At 31.6% G+C, this 23,288-nt stretch overlaps 1 protein-coding gene across 2 annotated transcripts in view; it reads left to right on the top strand.

Moving 5' to 3' along the window:
- Sac1 (phosphatidylinositol-3-phosphatase SAC1) overlaps positions 1-23,288 on the top strand; it is a 108,890-nt gene that overhangs the window by 16,042 nt on the left and 69,560 nt on the right. The gene's annotated exons all lie outside the window — the stretch shown is intronic.

Below are 23,288 nucleotides of genomic sequence, written 5' to 3'. Positions count from 1 at the left end.
ATGTGAAAAGTTTTTGATCAGAGGCATTGTTAAAATGTTATTTGTGTAAAATGAACTAAAAAGTGTGGCCTTTTCAAAGAGAGTTTTACTTCACAGGGTTACAGCTTAGTCAGTTCTGATTATAGAAATCATTCCAAAAAAGGTTTTGTCAGAAATGAAATATATTTTTCATAAAAAATTCAAGGATTACTAGAATTTACAGTTTTTGAGTCATTCATGAAAAACTGATTTTTTGACCTTTCAACTCTTAGTTTAAAAAAAAACCACACTTGGAACTCTTTAGTTTCTTAAATTTCATGCCAAAGCAAACATTTTTTAAAAGTTTTATTTTGTCCTTAATTGTTAAAAATCTGTTACTGTTTGTTATACAGTGTTCATTTATGTGAAATCACAAGTAAGGTGTATCCTTGCTTCTACTCATGGATGAACTGCAGTGCTACATGCTTGTGCCACTGGTTGTGTTATAATTCTTCCATTTCCCTTAGTTCAAATATTTCTGTGTGTAAAACAACAATGTTGTTAACAATTCAAATGAAAACGTAAATATGTTTGGAAAATTATAATGTATATAAGTTAGGGATTATAACCATAATGGCTCAAGGTGACCTAACACAGGTAGAGACCTGTGCCAAATTTTAGGAGCAACTAGAGAGTTGCTCCTAAAATTTGGTATAGCAATAAAAAGAAAACAAGCATCTACCTGTCTTACTTGAGCAAATGTGTTGTAAAGATATTTTTTCATGTATGATTACATTACATATCAGTGTGCTGAGTACACTAAATTATTGGTACTATTCAGTCTTACAAGTGACACATTGTTCACTACAGAGACAAGCTGTTTATATTACTCTTAAAGAAATAAATTATAACTATTGCTTTTGTACCCCGGATGCTGATCTATGAGGCAGAATATTAGGATCTTTACTTTTCATCTGGAAGGTTCTAGATTCATATCCCAAGCAGGCTTGACATTTTGTGTATGCTATGAAATTAGTTTCTTGTGATTCAAGTAAAAGTAGGAGAAAATAATTGTAACCGGGTGTCAACCTGTTAGTTGGCAAAATGAAAAAATAAATGCCACACCATTAGAAAGTATGGAGAGGCTAGAAAACAATATGTATCCTTTCTCTGTACAACAATGTTTTTAATTGTATATACTCTCTACAGTTGAATAGTGAGGGAAATTTTTATCATAATACTGATAATTCTAATTTTCTGATACAAATTTTTCATCAAAAACAGATTCTGAGCTTACATGAAAAATGGTAAATAAAATGTTTAGTGTAAAAGAAGATGGAGTAAGATACTGTCTAATTTTTTGTACAGTTGAATTGCAGTAGTAAAACTTAAAAATCTGCTTTTAAAAGTTTTTCAAATCATTGTATACTCAGTGCCACACAAAGGATTGAAATGAAGAGTACCTTGTTTATGAAAGTATGTACTTCTATTACACTGCCTCCTTTGTAATCAGATAATTGAAAACAAGAAAGTAGCTTTTATTATAATAAAAAAAAAAAAAGATGTGGACACAGATGATGACTTACTTAAATTACATATACACATTATTTAAAAAGAAAAGTTCATAACATTTTATTTCATTAATAACTTCTGATACTTTTTCATACTCTTTTTTGTATTGTTATTATTGAATTATTATTTATAGTAAACATTTTTTTTTACAACAGAGGTTTTAATAAAAAAATATATTTAAATTTAAAAAAAATAATTAAAAAATTAAGGGGTGAAGTCTGATTTGAACCTATGTGCCTTGTAAGATCCAAATATTTCATTAAAATTTTATTTGGTTGTAACTCTGGAACCATTGAAAATAAGTACCACTTATATTGTTGAAAAGCTCTCAGTGAGGGCTTATTACTGCAGTTAAGAAAAAATCCAAATTTTTGGGGATTTTGGACACTTTTGGTTCAGTTGATTGCAGTCCAAACGGGAGGTGCACAACTAGATGTTACAACAGTCCCAAGTCCAAAATTTCAACATCCTACGACTAATCGTTATGCAAGATGTCACGCCTAAACTAGTCAAAATGGATATTTCAGTTGAAATCTGAAATATTTCACAATCACAATAGTTCCTTTACTTTGTATAAGAAAGTAATTATTTCTAAATATAATTTTTTTTTTTGTTTCATTGATTATTTCAATAATTTTCTTCTTAAAATTGATGTGCAGAATTAGTTACTATAAAATAAAAAACCTAATACTCTTGATGTAGATTAAATGTAAACAATTTTAAAAAACTTGGTCTGAATAATTGTGATGTAAAATCGAGAGTTATTTTTGTAACCTTAACTTTAATACATAGTTAATGTTTGTGTTGAGAAGTCAAGTGGACATACGGAGGTATTTATTATTGTCATACCTTACTTGTAGCTAATATTTTTTGTTCATTAATTCAGGGAATGAATTTCAACATAACTTAATAATTTCAACACATATCCCACAAAAAATTCTATCAGTTCTTAAAGTAATTTTAGTAAAAATTTTAATAATTTTAGTTAAAGTAATTTTAGTTCTTAAAGTAATTTTCTTAAATTAAAAACTAGTAACATAAAAATAAAGAAGAATTAATGCTATCAGTACAAAATATCAGCTGTTAACACCATCTTGTATTTCATTGATGCATCAGTCCTTAGATTATATAAAAGAAGACTAATTACATTGTACAACTTGTTATATTGAACAATATTTTCTAGTATTTTTATTTGCATCATTGCAGTTGTTGAAGTAATTTTGTTTGTGTGAAATTAATTTGTACTATTTTTCTATAGTTGTAATAATATGTATTGTTATAAAACATTTGATGCTAGCTGATGTCTGCTCAAACAGATGACCTGTCTCAAGTAAAATCCCAAAAACAAAAGAACATACAATAAAAATATAAGTAAATATACGTTTTCGTATAAAACATTACAATTATTACACATTTATTGGTATTACAGTTATTAAACATTCAAATACTCATGAATGGAGTAATATGCTTCTTGTAACTTAAATCTTTTAACATTTTTTTTTAAACAGTCCTAGAGAAGTAACGTCCTTAATTCTTTTAATAAGCTTATTATAAAGTTTGATACCCATGTATACAGTTGAAGCCTGTGTATTGGATAAATCAATTGGTCATGGTCATGATTTCAGACATCATGTTGATGACGCATCTTATCCCTTTTATATATATATATTTTTTTTTTTTTTTGGCTTGATATTGCCATAGTGCATGGGATATGGAAATGGAATTTTGTAGCGTATGAAAAATGCCATCCCTGACCGTTATTTGAACCCAGGACCTGAATGCAATCTTTCCCCAAACCAAATCCCCAATAATTTTACAGATTTCTCTGATGCAGTCTTCTCACCATCCACATTTACACTAAATCATTAATATTTTTAGAATTAGTTGTAAATTATATTAGCCCTGTTTTAGATTTATTGAGCATTAAATTATTCAACTTAAACCATTGGTACAATTTTACAACCATGCTTTTCCTGAATTTTTTAGGTCTTGTTTGGAGTTATCTTTTGTAATAGCTTAAGCATTATCAGCATATAAAAGCCATCTTACTCTTGAGTTAAAAGAGAGATCATTCAAGTAAATAATAAAAAGAAGAAGTCCTAAAATCGAATGTTGTGGGACCCCAAATTCTACTTTTGCCCTCTCTGATTCATAAACATCTTCTCCATTGTTAAGTATAGTTCTCTGTTTTCTGTTTTGTAAGTAAGAGGATAACCACAAGTGAGGAATTACAATCATCCTTTAATTTAATGACTTATCTTTAAGTACAGCATGACTGACACAGTCAAACCCCTTGGACAAATTGCAGCATATGGCAGCTGTTGATTCTGACCCATCCAAGGCTCTGTATATGGTCTCTACCATACTCAATCAAGCTGAGTCAGTTGAGCGAGACCTTCAAAAACCATGCATGACTGGCAATCCTGACTCCATAGGGGAAGACACCCTCCACCAATCCCTCCATGGGCTTTACTGGAGGTCGTCTTCAAAACCTTGACATGTGACATATTTCAGTTTGCCTCAGCCAGTATGCCACCAATGTGAATGCCACAGGAATATCTACATCGGTGTACTACTACCTAAGGAGAACTCAAAACTTATCAACCAGGTCTTAAACAAGACTGAATGGACTAAACTATAATGACAACGAAGGAACTAAACTACCTACCCAAATAAGTATAAGTGAGTTTAAAACACAACACAAAACAAAAAGATGAATACCGCAATAACACTAAAACATAACTGCAAACAGAACAATAACAAAATTAAAAGTAAGAGCAAAATCCAAATGGGGCTCTATATACCCTCAGCAATCCTTTCTTTTGCTAAACAGACTATGAAATTATCCACAATTGCTCATTTGACCAGGCTTCTCCAATAGCGTATTCCTTTCAAAATAATATTTTAACTGTTTTTCTGTTAATTTCTCAAACGTCGTGGCAAAATTAGATAGAACGGCAAGTGGCCAGTAATTGGTTATAGACCTTTTATCCCCCTTCACATATAAAGATTTAATAACTGAAAATTAAAATTATTCAGTAAGACACCCATTGTCAAGGACTGATTGATAATTTTAACTAAAGGAATAACAATAAAATGTTTACTTCCCTTAATGATTGCTGTGGGTGTTTCATCCCAACCCACTGAATTTTTATTTTGCAGTGAATTTGTAATATTAATTACTTTCTTTTCAATAATGGTCTTAAACACAAGTTGTTATTAAGTTTAATATTACCCTGAACTTGATCAAAAAATTTCATTTCTTCTTTTTCATCACTTTTAGCGTGCAGTTCATCGACTCATTTATTAATAAATGCATTATTGAAAAGATCAACAATGGTTTTTGGGTTTGAAATGGTTTATTGGCCTAAAATCATTTCATTGATATAATTTCCTAAATTTACATTTAATCTTTGTTTGTCCTTGACTGCATGCCATTTAGCTTTACTTTTAGATTTAACATTGTTTATAAAGTTACTGTTAGGTAGTTTCTTAGCCTGATAAACAGATTTATTTGAAAATTCTATTGTAGTTTTTATAATAATCTGATGTCTTCTAATTCCCTGTCTCACCGTTTTGTACAATTCTCATTTAAATATACTCAAAATTCTAATTCCCTTAGTAACCCAAGTAAGATTTTTTGTGGTTTTTTTTGTATATGTTTTACAGGAAAACTTTGAATAAAAATGTTACGAATTTCTTTTAAAAAAATTATTATAGTTAAATTTATAATTAAATTATTATAAAATAATAATTATAATTATTTATTATTAAATTATTTCACTTCATTATAATTAAATTTATTTCACTGTAAAACTTTTAAAAATCTATTAATACTGTTGGTACTAAAATTTCTATTTATTTTATTAATTGTTGCCGGATTGGGATTGATCAGATAAGGAATTCCAATGAATTATGATCAGAAATGGCTACATTATAAACTAATGTAAACTGACTTTATTTGTTATGTTATTGACTAGACATGTTTGACTGATTGTCTTAGAAACTTCACTTATATTCAATTTAAAACTATTACTTTCAACATTATTTTGAAAATTAGTTATTTGATAGTTATCCAAAAGTAGATCCTGGTCCAAATCAATGGGTAGAGGTAGTACAGAACTGTTGTTTGGATGTAATGGTTTTTTAATATATGACTGTTTATATTGAGATAGTGAAGAAAATGTAGAATTAATACAGACGGATTTGAGAATCTTTGTTTAGTAGTAGATATTTAGCTTGGTCTTTAGTAATATTTGGAAGTCTTAATCAGTTCTTGATTCTGGAACTATTATTTTTTATACTTGCCCATAAAAATTCCACGGTGGTATTTTATTGTATCATTTCTCGTAACTTTTCTTGTATTATTTACACAGAATTTAAATAAATGTATCATTAAATATCACAGAATTACGTGAAAAAATTTGTGAGTAAAATTTTCTTTTCATAGAATTTTGAGATCATCAATGAATCACTTAGAACATGATTGAAACTTTTTATTTTTTAATGAATTAGATTTAAACATTTTAAATATTAAGTTGCTTCCCAATTTTCGTTCATTATTTTTCATATTTGTGAAAGTAGCTTAGTAGATATTTTATGAAAAATGTTTTCCTTTTTATTTGTGGAAAAGTTGTGAATAAGATTTTTAATGTGAATCATTTACTTAAAGAGATGTCAGGATATTTTAAAATGAATTATTGTTGTTCAGTTGTGTAATTGTATGTTATTTTGTTCAGTCCTATTTTTGGAACAGAATTTTATTTTTTCTTACACGCCTTTTCATGTTTGCAGGTTATTTTGAATGAGTCAAAAAAATTTGTTTGATATATTTTCATACACTTAACGTAGACTATTGATATTTAAAAATACAGCATCGTTATTACTAATTAAAGAAATTACTTGACAGTATGTCAGAAAAGTCGTTTCCAGTTTTGGCAAAGAAAAATATTAGAAAAGCAAAAGAATTATTGAAAGAAGCAAGGTTGTCAAGTGAGAATTTTAATAAAAAGAAAAAATTATGTTCATATGTACTGAACGATTATGAATCATTAATAAATGAAGAATGGAATGAAACTGATAATCTTATTTTCTACAAAGAATTGAAGAAGGCTGTTTTAAAGCATGATTGGCCTTCAGTTACTGAATGCTTGAAAATCCTTCTTCTTGAATTAAGTGGATATAAAAATAAACAGATCTACAAGGGTATACAGAAAGAAAAAATGTTTATCTTTTATCATGCTCTATATATTCTAGTTTTAAGTCAGTCGAGCGGTAATTCTTCAGTCCATAAGGAATTTTTATTTTCACAGCTATCTGGATTGCATAATACATCAACCACCAAATTTCTGGATACATAGATGCTTTTGAATTTAAATAATACACATTTATGAACGTTAACATTTGTTCTTAAGCTTATATTATTTTTGAAGGTTGTATAATTCAGTTCCAAAGTTTTATATAATGTGATTTATTTCTTAAATAACAACATTTTGTAATGGTTTTTAGGGAAGTTATGGTATACTACTGTATGTCTGGTAAATTATATTTTGTGTTTTTACTTGATCCTTGTATATTTATCTATCGTTATTGGTAATGTAATATCTAATCTAATTTTTACTTAGTTTATGATTCATTTAAAACTAAATAAAAATTTTGAATCATTTGATAGTCTGTTGTTTAATATAGTTTATATTTAAGAGCAGGCTTATCCAGTGTTTAGTGAAAGATTGTTCAAACAATATAAGCTTATTCACATGCATAATATTAGTTATAATATTATAATATTACTTGTAAATTTTGTTTTTATTGCACACTAGCAATTACTGGGATGTAAAAATAATTTTTCATGCAGTATTTGACAAAATCTAAAGATTAGATTGTTTTGTACAGAATGTAATGTTCTCTTAAATATGTTAGAAAAATAAACTATTGTTATTTCTTTCCTTAAAAGACTTAATTTGATTTTAAGATTATGACACCCTGTATGATATTGGTGACCTGATTTGAATCACCAGTCACTCCTAAAAACAGTTGTTCAGAAGAATAATAATTAATCTCATTAATATTAATTAATCTCATATTCGATTTCTAGAGAAAGGCTGGATTAAATTAGTTTTCTGTTGCTTTTATCATTGATCCAAATTTACTGTTTCACATTAGTGTATTGAGCCTGCTGAAATCCAGTGATATTCACTCCTACAAGTGAAATCGTCAGTCTGTTCTACACAAAGACTGATCATTTGAGAACATTATTTCAGATGCTTCACTGTCATATTTTGGGATCAGAAAGGTATCCTTCTGATGAATTATCTGTCTCGAGCAGAAACCATCATTGTAGAAAGGTACTGCAAAATCTTCAAAAAGTTATAGTGTGTACTATATAAACTGTCACGTTATTGAGGAGTAGTCCTAACCCATGAAAACAGACATTCTCACATTGCTCAAACCATAGCAAAGAACAGTTGCAAAAGTTTTGGTGGGAGATATATGACCATCCATCTTGCAGTCCCGATTTGGTGTTGTCTGAGATTCATTTTTTCTGAAATTAAAGTAATTTCTGTACAGAAAATGTATGTACACTGATAATGACATTCAACAAACTGTCAGACTGATTTGAAGAGCATGCAGCAATTCTTCAAGGAGGAGATTGTCAAAATTTTTCTAATCTAAAAAATGATTGCCTGTAGATGAAGATTATGTGGTAAAACAATTGAGGACACCATTTACAAGAGTTCGTGTTTCTTGTTTATTCTGATCACTTTGAAAAATGGAAACTACATTAGTTACACATTGAACATGTTTGTCATTGTGCAGTATTTGTCAGCTTTTGAAAACTGTTTACTTTTTAAGAGAACTCCTTAGGTAGTACTATACTTACTTATGCATTTTTCTGGACACATAGAATAATAGAAACAAGTATTATTGTAAAAATAGTACCTACAATGAAAACGTATATTCAATTTTTTTTGTCTTCAATCATTTGACTGATTTGATGCAGCTCTCCAAGATTCCCTATCTAGTGCCAGTTGTTTCATTTTGGTATGCCCTCTACATCCTACATTCCTAACAGTTTTCTTTACATATTCCAAATGTTGCCTACTTGCACAATTTTTCCCATTTACCTGCCCCTCCAATATCAAAGTGACTGTTCTGGGATGCCTTAATGTGTGGCTTTTAAGTATGTTTCTTCTTTTAGCTATATTTTTCCAAATGCTTCTTTCTTCATCAATTTGCCATAACACGTCTTCATTCTTCACTTTATCCACCCATCTCCTATAGCACCACATTTCAAAAGCTTCTAATCTTTCTTCTCAGGTACTCAGATCGTCCAAGTTTCACTTTCATATAAAGCTATGCTCCAAACATCTACTTTCAAAAATGTTTTCCTAATGTTTAAATTAATTTTTTATATAAACAAATTATATTTCTGACTGAAAGCTCATTTCACCTGTGTCATTCTGCATTTTATATTGCTCCTGCTTCATCCATCTTTAGTAATTCTACTTCCCAAATAACAACATTCTTCTACCTCCATAGTATTTTCTCATTCTATTTTTACTTCCTGCACTTCATGCAAGGAAGTATTGTAATCGGGAAGAATTTTGGTTTTCAGTTTTAATTTTCTTCCATGCAATTCATTATTTCTTCTAAATCTTTTTTTTACTCTCAGCTAGAATTACTATATCATAAGCAAATCATAGAATCTTTATCTTTTCACCTTGTACTGTTACTCCGAATCTAAATTGGTTTTTAACATCATTAACTACTAGTTATATGTAAAAATTAAAAAGTAACGAGGATAGGTAACATACTTGTCAAGACTCCCTTTTTTATTACGGCTTCTTTCTTATGCTCTTCGATTAATACTGTTGCAGTTTGGTTCGTGTAAATGTTAGCAATTGTTCTATCTAAATACGTGAACCCTAAATTTGAATAAGTGTGATGGAATTTCCCCTTTTATGTAATTATTACACACCAGTTTGTATAATCTATGTATCACTTGCACTGCACAGTAATTCTGCAGGTATCCTGTTTATCCCAGGAGCCTTTCTGCTATTGAAATCCTTTATTATTCTATTAAATTCAGATCTTAGTACTGTATTTCCTTTTTTATCCTCTTTGACTTCCTCTATAACACCAGTTTTCTAATTCACTTTCTCCATATAGCTCTTCAATATATTCCACCTAACCTTTTCTTTCGTATTATAATTCTGTGTACCATCTTTATTTAACACATTATTAGATTTCAACTTATATACCACAAAATTCTCCCTAACTTTCCTATATGTTCCATCTATTTTACCAACGATCATTTCTTTTTTCACTTCTGCACACCTTTTTTTAATTCATTCTTCTTTTGCTAATTTATACTTCCTGTTCACAATATTTCTTAATTGTTGATAGTTTCTTTTTACCTTCCTCATCGCTAGCATTACTTTACTTTCTACGTTCATCCATCAGCTGCAATATATCGTCTGAAATCCAAGGTTTTCTACCAGTTCTCTTTGTTCCACCTAAGTACGCTTCTGCTGATTTAACAATTTCCTTTTTAACATTCTCCCAATTTTTTACCTTATCTCTTTTACTCAGACATCTTGTGATGTCCTCATCAAAAATCTTCATTACCTCCTCTTCCTCAAGTTTCTCTAAATTCCACCGATTCATCAGACACCTTTTTTTTAGGTTTTTAAACTCCAATTTACATTTCATTATCACTAAAATATGGTTGCTATCTATGTCTGCTGTGTCTTGCTGCTATGTCTCCCATTCCATTTCTATATCTACCAAATCTTTTTTACTCAGACCTCTTGCAATGTTCTCCTAAAAAATTCTCTTTACCTCCTCTTCCTCAAGCTTCTCTAAATTCCACAGATTCATCAGACACCTTTTCTTCAAGTTTTTAAACTCCAATCTACTAAATTATGGTCGCTATCAATGTCTGCTCCTGGATATGCTTTGCAATCGATGAGTTGATTTCTTAATCTTTGGTTAACCTTGATATGATTTATCTGATACTTTGCAGTCTCTTCTAGCTTTTTCTATGTGTATATTCTTCTATTATGATTTTTAAACTGGATGTTAACAATTACTAAATTATACTTCGTGCAAAACTCAATAAGTCGGTCCCCCCTTTCATTCCTTTTGCCCAGCCCATATTCACCCTCAATATTCCTTCCTTGCCTTTTCCAATGCTTGCATTCCAATCTCCAACTATTATTAAATTTTCATCCCCTTCTTTAATTGCTTCTTCAATTTCTTCAGTTACACACTATCTCACCATTATCATGGACACTTGTATGCATATAGATTTAAACAATTGTCAGCTTAGGTTTTGATTTTATCCTGTTTACAATGATTCTATCACTAAGCTTTTTGAAATACCCTCTTCCCTATCTTTTTGTTCATTATGAAACCTACTCCTGCCTACCCTTTATTTGACGCTGAGTTAATTATTCTAAAATCACCTCACAAAAGTCGTTTTCCTCTTCCCACCAAACCTCGCTATTCCTACTACATCTACATTTAACCTACCCATTTCTACTTTTAAATTTTCTAACCTACCACCCTTTTTTAGACTTTTAACATTGCACACTCTGACTCATAGAATGTTATTTTTTAATTTTCTGGTGACTCCTTCCTTAGCAGTCCCTACACGGAGATCCGAACGGAGGACTAATTTACCTCCATAGTATTTTACCAAGGAAGAAACCTCCATCTTTTTTACATGAAAATGCAGAGAGCTACATTTTGTTGGAAAAGAACAGCTGTAGTTTTACATTGCTTTCAGCTGTGCAATACACTTAGAAAATTGATTGATGTTTATTTATTTAGTGTATGGCACCAAGACACAACACCAATTACAGCCAAAAATTACAAACAAATATCTAACAAATTAATATAAGCTATTGATTCTGGAGTTGCCAGCAGGAAATCTTCAGGATTCCCTTCATAAGCTGTCCTAGGGCAAACTTCTGTGATTTGTTTAACAGTTTTGATTTTCACCACACTAGCAAAGGGGCATGGGTGTTTTACCCCATTTATACAGGAAATAGGTGCACCTAACATGCTGAGTTTGTATTCTGTTTAACGTTGACCATGTCTTACCTGGCAAGTCAAAACCTGGGCCGCCATACATGGGATTTGGTTATTCTGCTTTGTGGTCCTTTCTTGAATCCAGGCATCAGTTAGGATAAATCCTTCCTCTGTGGCAGCAATTGTTGTTTTGATAGGTGGGTTTCTAGATCGAAAGCAACCATGATTGGCATCCTCAGTGTCCTCATGTACTGATAGTTTCAATTGTCCATAATCTTCTTGTACTCTCTTTTAAGAGCATTCATACAGCGCAGATTTGGGGGTGGTGTGTAGCTCAATACTGGGAGCCATTCTACAGGAGTAGACCTGATAACCCCGGCAATCATTCTCATAGTGTTATTAAGTTGAGCATCAATTCTATGAACATAAGGGCTGTTAAGCCACACTGGCGCACAATATTCTGCAGCCGAGAAGACGAGGTTCAGAGTCGATGTGCACAAAGTGGAAGCCAATGCTCCCCACATTGTTCCACAGAGTTTATGTATAATGTTGTTTCTCGCTTTCAATTTCCCTGCAGTTTTCATTAGGTGCTTCTTAAATGAAAACGTAGAATTTTAAGCTCCCTATTAGCGAACTTGTTACTTAGATGGAAGCATGACACCTCTGTTTTACTGGCAATTGGTTGGAGGTGCCATCTTCGGAAATACCTTTCCAGTTTCTCCAGGTCGGCCATCAGAACCTTCTCCAACTCTTCAAATGATCTACATTTTGTTATTAGAACCCAGTCATTGGCATAGCCATGCTTTTTAGATCTTGTCTCTGGCATGTCTGCAACAGAGGCTGAAAAGGAGAAGCGCAAGTACTGACCCTTGTGGCAGGACATTCTTGAGTTTCCTTGGTGAGCTTATATCGGATCCCATGATAACTTGGAACATGCTGTCGTTCAATATGTTATTAAGAAGGCGAGCTGTTAATTTGCATGGGATTACACGAAGGACCTTACAAATCATGCCTTCTCTCCAAACAGTGTCGTAAGTGGCTGATAAATCAATGAATGCAGCAGAGGTTTTATGATTTATTTGGAACCCCGCTTCAGTGTATTTTGTGAGCAAGAGAACTTGGTCGGTGCAACTTTGTTTTGGCCTAAAGCTTGCTTGTTCAATCGGTATAACATCAAATATTCTCTGACAGATTCTGTTGTAGATAAGTCTTTCTAGTAATTTGTATGTCACTGATAACAATGCTATAGGCCTGTTGCTGTTAGGTAAGTTTGCTGGTTTCCCTGGTTTTAAGATGGCTACTACCTTCGATTGTTTAAACTCTCTGGGTACGCTACTGGTCTGCATTATGTCAGTGAAGAATTTGGCTAGTCAAAGTTTTGCATATTCTCCGCAGTTTAATAGGAATTCCGGATTGATGCCATCGAATCATGATGTTTTTCCCGGAGCGACATCTTTGAGTGCCGACTCAATCTCTTCAAGTGTAAAAGAGTGAGCGTAGCGTACTCAGTCTCCCCCCACCTCTCTCCTTAAGTTTCTTAGTTTGTGTTTTATCTCAATTGTGTGCGCCCTGCTTCTTGGTGCTCTGGATGTTGCCACTATGTGGGATGCTATGGTGTTTGGGGAGACCTTTGCTTTTTGTCTCTGAATAGGAGCTCCGGTTCCTAATTCTCTTAGCAGAATCCATGCATGACTCAAGATCTGAAAGTTCAGGCTTCCCACCATTTCTGTTGTCTTGCAGCATCGAGGCTATGGAGAAGCTTGTCTGCCACCTCTTGATCGCCCGTCTCAAGGAATCTTCGGTAGAGAACTTCACTATTTTGGGACCACCCTGGGATATATTCTCTGCGAAACCCTCTATGGATGCACTTCTTAGCGATACTTGTTACTGCTCCAATAAATCTGCTGTAGTTTTTGCTGATGGTATCCAGCCTAGGCATTTATCTAGATCTGTAGAAAAATTTTCCTAATTAGCCTTTTTGAAGTTCCATCTAGGGCGGGGAAAGTTCCATCTACAGAGGTTGTGAAATTTGGCTACCTGCCTTTATAATAACTGGACGTTGCTGACTGTGGGGAAAGTCGCAGAGAACTTTTCGGGTGACTTGCAATGGCCAATTTTTGCTGTCAGTTGAGATGAAACATAGATCTGGGTTATACTCCTGCCTCCAAGCCGCTGATTTAAAAGTAAATTAGTCTTTAGCATCAAAAACAAGACTAAGATTCTCACCCTCAGCCCTCACACCAGAGCCTCACCGCATTACAATCCTTATATTTCTACTGCTCATGGTGGCTATTAAAATCACCCAAGTAGACTGCAGGGTGAGGTTGTATTTGGATTACTGAGGTTGGCCACCAGACAGCTGGTGATTTATAGATATTGGACACTGTTATACTTCCGATTTTAACTACAATATTATGAATTTCATTGCCCACGGTGGTGGAGATGAGAGTGGTGTTTTCTACATCGCATCTAACATAAGTAGTGATGCCATATGCATCGTGGTATGTGGTACCAAGTAACTCATATCCAGGTATTTTGCTCCTTTTCCGTAATTGTTCCTCAGTTTTACAATGTGTTTCCTGGATTGCGACCAGATCAATATTGTCATTCTTCAATAGTTTTGATAAATACTGGCTCTTAGAATAACTTATGCTTTCCATATTTATGTGGCAAATTCGGACTGAAGGTCCAAGATTTCTTGTCGGCAAGTCCTGAAAAGGACTGTTGGGTATATCTAGCAACATGGCCTGCAGTTCGTAATACTGTAGGTTTGTGTCTGGGTGGTCAGGAGAACCTTTCTTCTTGGTTTTTCTGACCGCCAGTACCTGCTAGCTCATTTAGTGTCCAGGGTGCACCACATGGAGGCAAACTAGCTTTACCCTTGATTGATGTTGATATATCATTTAAGTCTTCCTGACCTACGCCCTTAACAAGTACTGAAAGATCTGCTGTCCTCTTTCAGAAATCATTCCTTAGTCTGTCTCTCAACAGATGTTAGTTCAATATGGTTACACCTTTGGTCCAGCTACTCTGTATCATAGAGCACTCAAACCCCCTCACCATCAGAAAGGTCTCATGATTCATAGAGAAAATGAACAATTTAGCCACACATATAGATAAAATTGATATTTAGTTATATTAACTATATAAATGTAATTCTAGTACTAGAATCGTATTTTCTAATTAAAAAGATGATTTAAGGTTTATCTTTAGTTTTAAGAATGTATTTTTTATAAATAAAAATTATTTGAAACCTTAACTTTGTAGTTAATTGCCAATATCTAATACATTTAAGTAGAAAAATCATGTAGTAAAATTAAAAAAAGAAAGCTGTGGTGAACTTTATGTATACGTTTTACACATGTCTTAAACAGACTATGGCTGATCTGAAGTTTTGAAACCATTTAAGTGAGACAGATGTAAAGACTGTTTAAGTACCTAAATCTTTCAGAAAACATTTCATTTCTCTGTATTTGAACATTAATTTGGTTTCCTCAGAAAATTTAAAGTTGCAGCATAAAAAATTAATTATGTTAATTACATAATTAATAATAGAAGATTAAACTGCCACGTGGATGTGGAACGACGCGTCGTGCCGTCTCATCCTGCCAGTCGAAAGGAAAGTAAAAATTAAATTTTTTTTTTTTTTTTTTTTTTTTTTTTTTTTCTCGTGTAGGTGTTCTGCTTCTTTTGTTGCAGATGCCAACAGCCACCACAAAAACAAATGGTTTCTTCACTGCAGCCACGCGGCCCCCCCAACCCCTTCTCAGACACACGCGTGTCTGAAGGTTAATAAATTACGTGGAAAGAATAATTACTGTTTACTTCTTTCCAGAAAATCGCCGCCCCAAAACCGCGATCGCGAATAGGTATCATCATCTGTAAGTTACACTTACAGTAAGATAAAATAACCCAGCAATTGCGACTCCTCCGGAAAAGGGGACACATTGCTCCCTCCTTATAGCTAGTGCCCCGTTGTGGCGTATTCCTGCTAGCCTATTAAAGAGTTAGCACCGAAAGGACTTCAGTGGACGGTCTGAAGGGGAATTACGTCGGGAGGACAGGCTTTATAAGCCTAGCCTTCCGCGGTCGGCCCATGAAATGGGTTCGATAACGCTGGTTTAACAACGGATTGGAATGCAATTAAATCCGTCTTAAATTCACTAAAATAATAATAGACAAACTTGAAAAATTAGATCCGAGATTAAAAAAAATAACCCTTTTAAAAACAAGCCCGATTAGAAAGATCCAGCAGCAAGGGACTCTGTCCAGGTTCTGCGATAAAGTAGGGAGTAATAGACTCCTGCCAACTTTGCATTCCAGTAGATTAAAGAAAAGTGGAAAGAGAAATGAACATTGTTAAAATAGATGGAGCATACAGGAAAGTTGAGAAAAATTTTGGGGTACATAAATGAAAATCTTATAATGTGTTAAACAAAGATGGTACACTGATTTACAGTGCGAAAGGCAAAGTCGATAGGTGGGTGGAATATATTAAAGAGTTATACGGAAGAAATGAATTAGAAAATGGTGTTTAGGAAAAATGAGGATGAAAGGGAAGAAACAATACTGAGATCTGAATTTAAGAGAGCATATAAAGATTTGAATGGCAGAAAGGCTCCTGGAATAGATGAAATATCTGCAGAATTACTGCGCAGTACAGGTGAAGAAGCAATTGATAGATTATACAAACTGGTGTGTAATATTAATGAAAAAGAGGAAGTTCCATCAGACTTCAAAAAGAGTGTTATAGTCATGATACCAAAGAAAGCGGGAACAGATAAATGTGAAGAATATAGAACAATTGCTTAACTAGCCATGCATCAAAAATCTTAACTATAATTTTGTACAGAAGTACTGACAGGAGAGTGGAAGAAGTGTTAGGAGAGACCAATTTGGTTTCAGAAAAACAAGGACAAGGGAAGCAATTTTAGGCCTCAGATTAATATTAGAAGGAAGATTAAAGAAAAACAAACCAACATACTTGGCATTTATAGACCTAGAAAAGGCATTTGATGACGTAGATTGGAATAAAATTTTCAGCATTTAAAAAAAATTAGGGTTCAAATACAGAGATAGAAGAACAAGTGCTAACATTTACCGGAACCAAACAGCAACAGTAATAATGGAAGAACATAAGAAAGAGCCGTAATAAGAAAGGGAGTCGGACAAGGATGTTCCCTATCCCCGTTACTTTTTAATATTTACGTAGAACTAGCAATTAATGATGTTAAAGAACTATTTAGATCCGGAGTAACAGTGCAAGGTGAAAAGATAAAGATGCTATGATTTGCTGATGATTCAGTAATTCTAGCTGAGAGTAAAAAACTATTTAGAAGAAACAATGAATGCCATGATGAAGTCCTACGCAAGAACTACTGCATGAAAATGAACAAGAACAAAGCGAAAGTAATGAAATGTAGTAGAAATAATGAAAACGGACCACTGAATGTGAAAATAGGAGGAGAAAACTTTATAGAGGTAGAAGAATTTTGTTATTTGGGAAGTAGAGTTACTAAAGATGGATGAAGCAGGAGCGATATAAAATGCCGAATAGTACCATTTATGATCTATCATTGAAAAGCTCTCGATAAGCGCTTATTACTGCAGTTAAGAAAAAATTCAAATTCTTTTGGATTTTGAACTTATTTTGACACTTTTGGTTCAGTTGATTGCAAAAGGAGAGGTGCACAACTAGATGTTACAACAGTCTTAAATCCAAAATTTCAACATTTCTACATCCTTCGTTTTTGAGTTATGTGAAATACATACATACATACGTACAGATGTCACACCGAAACTAGTTAAAATGGATATTTTCATTGAAATTTTTCAAAAATGTAACATACTTCCCTTACTTCATACAAGGTAAAAATATACAAGAAATAAAAAAATATAACAAAATAAAATATTAAAAAAGTACAAAAACTTAAAAAGAAGAATAATGGTATCATCCAATACAGTCAACTTAAATATTAATCATTGTGAATAGCCTTAATTCAAGTTAATTCATCTTATAGCCTTTTCTAATATTTTTTTTTAATAATTTCTTGATACTAAACTTTTAGTTTCAAGAAGCAGGTAATTAAAATACATACATGTGTGATACATACATATATGATTTCTTCTGCCAGTTTCTTTATATATTCTCAATAACTGAATGGATTTAATATGAAAATGCAATATTTTATTTTAAATTTTACAATTCCATTTGATATGTTGACTGTGATAATAGTGAGTGTTTGTTTTGAAATAAAACTCAAGAAAAATACTTTTTAGAAAAGTTAATATGATAATTTAGGCTGAAGAGGTGGCAGAATTACCTATTGTTGTTTTACAAGCAGCTGATATAATTTTCTATTTCTTTTTTGTGAATAGTTAGTTATTTTTGGTTATCAGTGATTTTGTTATTAAGAAGAAATTGTATTGTACACAGAAGAAAGAATTTTTATTGTGGAAAATTATTTAACCACTAAATTTTTGTTTTTTGCCAAGAAGCTTTTCAGTTGCAGTTCTCAGGTAAGATTGGACCAAATAAATGTTCAGTTCATCGCTTATAAATAACTATAGAGGAGCTGCTGCTAGGCTGCAATACTCTCAATGGTTTAATCAGTTTGTTCAGGAGAGCATTAATGTGTTAGGTAATGTATTTTTTACAGATGAACACTTGGTTTCATTTGAGTGTTTATGTTAATAGTTGGAATGATCTCTTCTGGAGTTCTAGCAATTCTCGCATATTCATTCACAACCACAGAAAATTGGTGTGTGGTGTGCAATTTCCAGGTGAACAATAATTGGCCCCATATTCTTTGAAAATACTCTACCAAGATTAATAGACCTCTACCAAGAATCTGAAACACAACAAATTGCAAATTTAGAATTAAATTACAAAAATTCATGGCTTCAACAAGCCACGTGTCACTCAACAAGAGCAACAGTGCACCTTTTGAGAAATCTCTTAAGTGAAAGAGTAATTTCAACTGGCTAATGGCCAGCCAGGTCACATGATCTTTCTCCTGCAGATTTTTTTGTCTAAGGATATCTAAAAGGTTGTGTATTCAAAAATAATTTACACACCATTGAAGAACTGAAAGCCAAATTAACTCGAGGATTATGATAAATTGGAAGAGGTAACACTTTGAAAGGTTTCATAGAGTATGAAAAACAGGGTAAAGGCTTGCATTGATGAAAATGCTGAACACTTTCAACATTTGTTATAAAAAAATCTTATCTCAATATTATTCTTCATAAATTATTGGAATATTTACAACTAATCCTATTAAATATAGCACATTATTTTTCTTTATTGGGTTGAATTTTAGAACAAACCCCCTGTATCTAAGTAGCTTGTATAACATTCTCTTAGAACAAATTCATTGCTGATAACAACATTAAAATTAATAGAATACAGACATACTGATTACCAAAAATTAAATAAACACTTAACATTTAGAGCTAACTTATTAGAATCTAACTGTATTTTTAATTCAATACAAAAATAAAGGCCCAAGAATGGTTCTGTGTGAACACCAGTTTTCAAATCTTGCAGGTTGATTTTCATTATATTAATTTTGAAATATTTTTTTCTATTCAGCAGATAGTTTTGAAGTGAGAATAGATAAACATCTGATAACATTTTTTTCAAGCTTTTCAATTAAAATTAAAATGAACTATGAGTTTACTTTTGTCTAGATTTTAGTGTCAGATAAGACAGCAATAAATCTTTAGTTACAAGATCCTTTCTAAAACCAAATTGTGGTTAGAAACAATATTATATTTATTTAGGAAATTCAAGTTTCTATTATGTAACAGAGAAGTAGGTCTGTAATCTGCAGGATTAGTTTTAACACCAGCTTTAAAAATATGTATAACCTCAGCCATTTTCAATTGATCGGGCACATACCAGTATAGTACTTTAATTGTATAAATATGTCAAATTATCAATAGATTTAATATTATTGCTTAGTGCTTTTATCACAGAAGTTTGTATCCCATCAGCCATACCTGATTTATTTTCTGTATTTCATTATTTTTTCAGGTCTAAGATATATAGACTTAATGTTAGTTCTACTTTTACTATATGCTTTTTATTAAGTTGTTAATATTAATTTTTTTGTAATCTTACTACCTTCATTACAAAAAAAAGTTGTTGAAATAAACAGCTAAATTTCTATCAATTTTAACCAGATCATTACTTACAGGACATTTTATCAATTTGTATGTTTTTAGATTTTTTATTTTTTCCTAATTTCTGATTATATAATTCCAATTTTTTTATTTTTCTGTAGCTTAGTAAGTTTTTTTTCTTTAAATTAATTTTTCCTTCTTTCAAAACCTTGTTCATAAGTTTATTACAGATGTGGTGTGTAAGTTTTCAGAGAAATATAATTCTTTATTTTTTCTATATAATCATGTTTAGCAAATATTGTGTAACCCATGCTTTTTAGAACCTTTATATATCATTTTTTTAACGTTTCTAGTTTTAGCAATTAATTTTTGAACTAATTCAATTAAAATTTGCATTGATTCATTTACATTATCTACAAAATATGCATCTTCCCAAGTTAAAGATTTATCTATATTGATTCGGTAATTAGATATTTCCATCAATTTTATCAACTCTGTGCATAAATGTGTTATAATGTTGTATACTAGCTGGCTGAGTGACATTGATCCTTTTTCCAGGGCATTGCTCCATCATGTTTCTTGTCCAAGCGGTGACATACCACTCATTGATGAGGCAACAGTAACTGTTATTGTCGTGGTATCTTCAGAGTTATTCCCATAAGTTTATCAGAATTTGATGGTAACTGCCTTGATTTTCTTTTACACAAATCTGGTTTTGGGAATGGTGCCTTTTCTACTCAATCTGAACATACCATACTTTTCCATGATGGCTATACCATTGCAAAGCATTTATTAGGCAAAGTGACATAAAAAAGTTTTCAAAACGTAGGCTCTATTGTACATTACCACCAATCCTGGAGAAGAGATCAATAACTATTGAACTTCCAACATCCAGTTCCAGAATTGTGTTATCCCATCCTGTTCATGTTACAGGCACCATGTATGGTTTCCCTTTAACAGTATATTTGAATCTGCTACAAATAGCTCACACTTTGTACCCAAAACAAATTGGCTTACCATGCAGATGTTTGGCACCATGTCTACTGATATAAGGCACCACGGATTTGTCAATAGCAAGATATGCAGACCAACCCAGTGGGCTAAGATAGGCATGCCAGGAAAAAATTTATACCATAATTCTATATATTTCACAATTTTTGTATTTTTCCAATACAATCATCATTTTTCAATTTTAAATTTTCACAAAAATGCAGATACCTGATAATTTCATTATATGACTAGAAACCGCAGTGTTTTGTACATGATCTGTCGTTTCCCAGTATATCCATCTTCACGCAAAGGATTATATTCGGTAGTATGCAAAATGGCTATAAAAGGGTAAATTTCATTTCTTGATAATTTAAATGATGTGTTCCCCTTTTCAGTAGCAAAATAAACTGAATTTTCAATTATAAAATCAAGTACTTCATCATCAAAAAATTTATTAAATAAATTTGTGGGTGAGTAATCTTTATTTAAGAAATCTGGATGAGTGAATTCTTGTTGAAATTTATCTTCAATATCACGATTTACCCATTTCAGCTCAGTACGTGTATTTATTTTTGTTTTTGATTGTTTTTCTTTGTAATTCTTGCTCACGACAGCCTTAATGTGCTGGGACCTAAAAGATCTGAAATTTGTTTTTTAAAAAATTTTAACAAGCTAAGATTTCTTCCACCATGAATTTGCACAGGAAATAACCAAAAACATTTTAGAGTATGGCCTCTAGACATTGAAACCCATTGTTGTCAAATGTAGACATCTGATTTATATACCAATTTTAGGAATATATTGTAAGAAGTATAAATGACACTAACTGTATGGGATGATAGAATAATTTATTACGATTATGTAAAAATAATCAAATAATTCAGTTAAATACAAAAATTAAAAAAACAGAGTGGTGTGTCATGTTGATGTTGAGATATGGACTGGATATTTATAGTTGAGGTTACTGATACAATTAGCAGTTAGATAGGAGATTTCACGTACTATCACATTACAATAGGTACCAATATATGATAGGAAAATATTGCATCATTTACTTGGTTAAAATGAAACAAAATATACAAAGTTGACAGTGGGCTCAAATGAATTAAAGAAAGTCTGTAAAATAAACTTTCTAAAATAATTATGATTTGCGTATTGCAGAAACATAAAAAAAGTATTATTTTATTAACAAATAAAGAGATTGATTTTGTTTAGATTCTGCTGTTTTATTGTGGATACCAGTTTTGCTATAGATGTTAGTTTTTTTTTTTTTGGAATTGAAAGCGGAACCCTTAGCTGAAAAATTAAGAAGTTCAAAACTAGTTAAGCTTCTTGGTTTCTTAAAGGGTGATTGGGACTTCAGAGTAACAGAAGATTTGAAATTGTTGGTTTTTACTGAGGCAAATATTACAGAAACAGTAAACATTAGTATGATTAAATGGTTGAAAAGGGGTGATTGAATGATAAGAAGGTGTACAAAGTAAGGAAATTTAAAGAATATTATGAAAAAGGATTTGCTTATTATTAGGAGCAAATGGTAGTATTACAATGGGTTGGTACCTTTCTACTTACACTACAACCTGACTTATTTGAAGCAATAAGGGGCCAGACCAGTTTCACTGACTAAAAAAAATGTTTGATTTGATTCTACATGTCTCAGATTTATATGGTATTGAACTATAAAAAGAAATCTAATAAAATCAGTATTGTTTGTGTAAGAAAACATTTTACATAAATTGAATAACAATTATGTTTAAGACCAGGAAAGTTAAATATCCTTTTACCCAGAATAGTAACCTTCAAAGGTAGTTTAACTACCTTTGAAGGTTTTTTTATATTTCACTGTTTTCCTTTCCGTAATTAGAACAGGTCTTATTAATGATTATAATTGGTGCATAAAATATTTTATTAAATTTTGACGTGTTGGTACAATAATGTAATTCTCCGATGAAAATCTCAAAATAATTAAGATAATTTATCATCTGTTTTGACAAATGAACCATTAAAGGGTGATTCATATGGTGATGGGATGTGATAATAGTAGTAAATTAACTACCAAACCAAATATACCAATGTATAAAATTCTACATTCAAGAGTTAAATCAGATGAAGAATTTTTCTAATATTCAACAGTATTATATTATTCATTACTGTACTAGTAATGTTTGCAAGTTAAATTAAAAAAATCTAGACTGATTATAATCTACGGTTTGAAAGGTACTGATTAAATAAAACCAAAACAGATACTTCATAACTATGATATTTAATTAAAAAAGCACTTTTGTATAAATTTAATTCAGCATCACTTTTTTTTTACTATTATGTGACAGTAGTAAAGATGAATTGATGGTCATATGTAAAAAAAATCATGACCGAATTTGGAATGAATTAAAATTCATCTGATAAAATATTTTTACTGAATATCAGTTATATCAACTTGCCATTTTAAAAAATAAAAGCTCATCCTGATCGTAAACCCAATGCATATTAATCAAATCATACTTTTATTTTGAATTCATACACTTTATTATGGTCATTTAATTTTTTTAATTATCTATTTCACACTTACTTTTAAACTGATGTTTTTGTTTATTTTGTAATATTTT

Source organism: Lycorma delicatula, chromosome 1, assembly GCF_047948215.1.
Source record: "Lycorma delicatula isolate Av1 chromosome 1, ASM4794821v1, whole genome shotgun sequence".
Taxonomy (NCBI): Eukaryota; Metazoa; Arthropoda; class Insecta; order Hemiptera; family Fulgoridae; genus Lycorma; species Lycorma delicatula.
The sequence above is the reverse complement of the archived record's forward strand: the minus strand, read 5'-3'. Positions and strand labels throughout refer to the sequence as shown.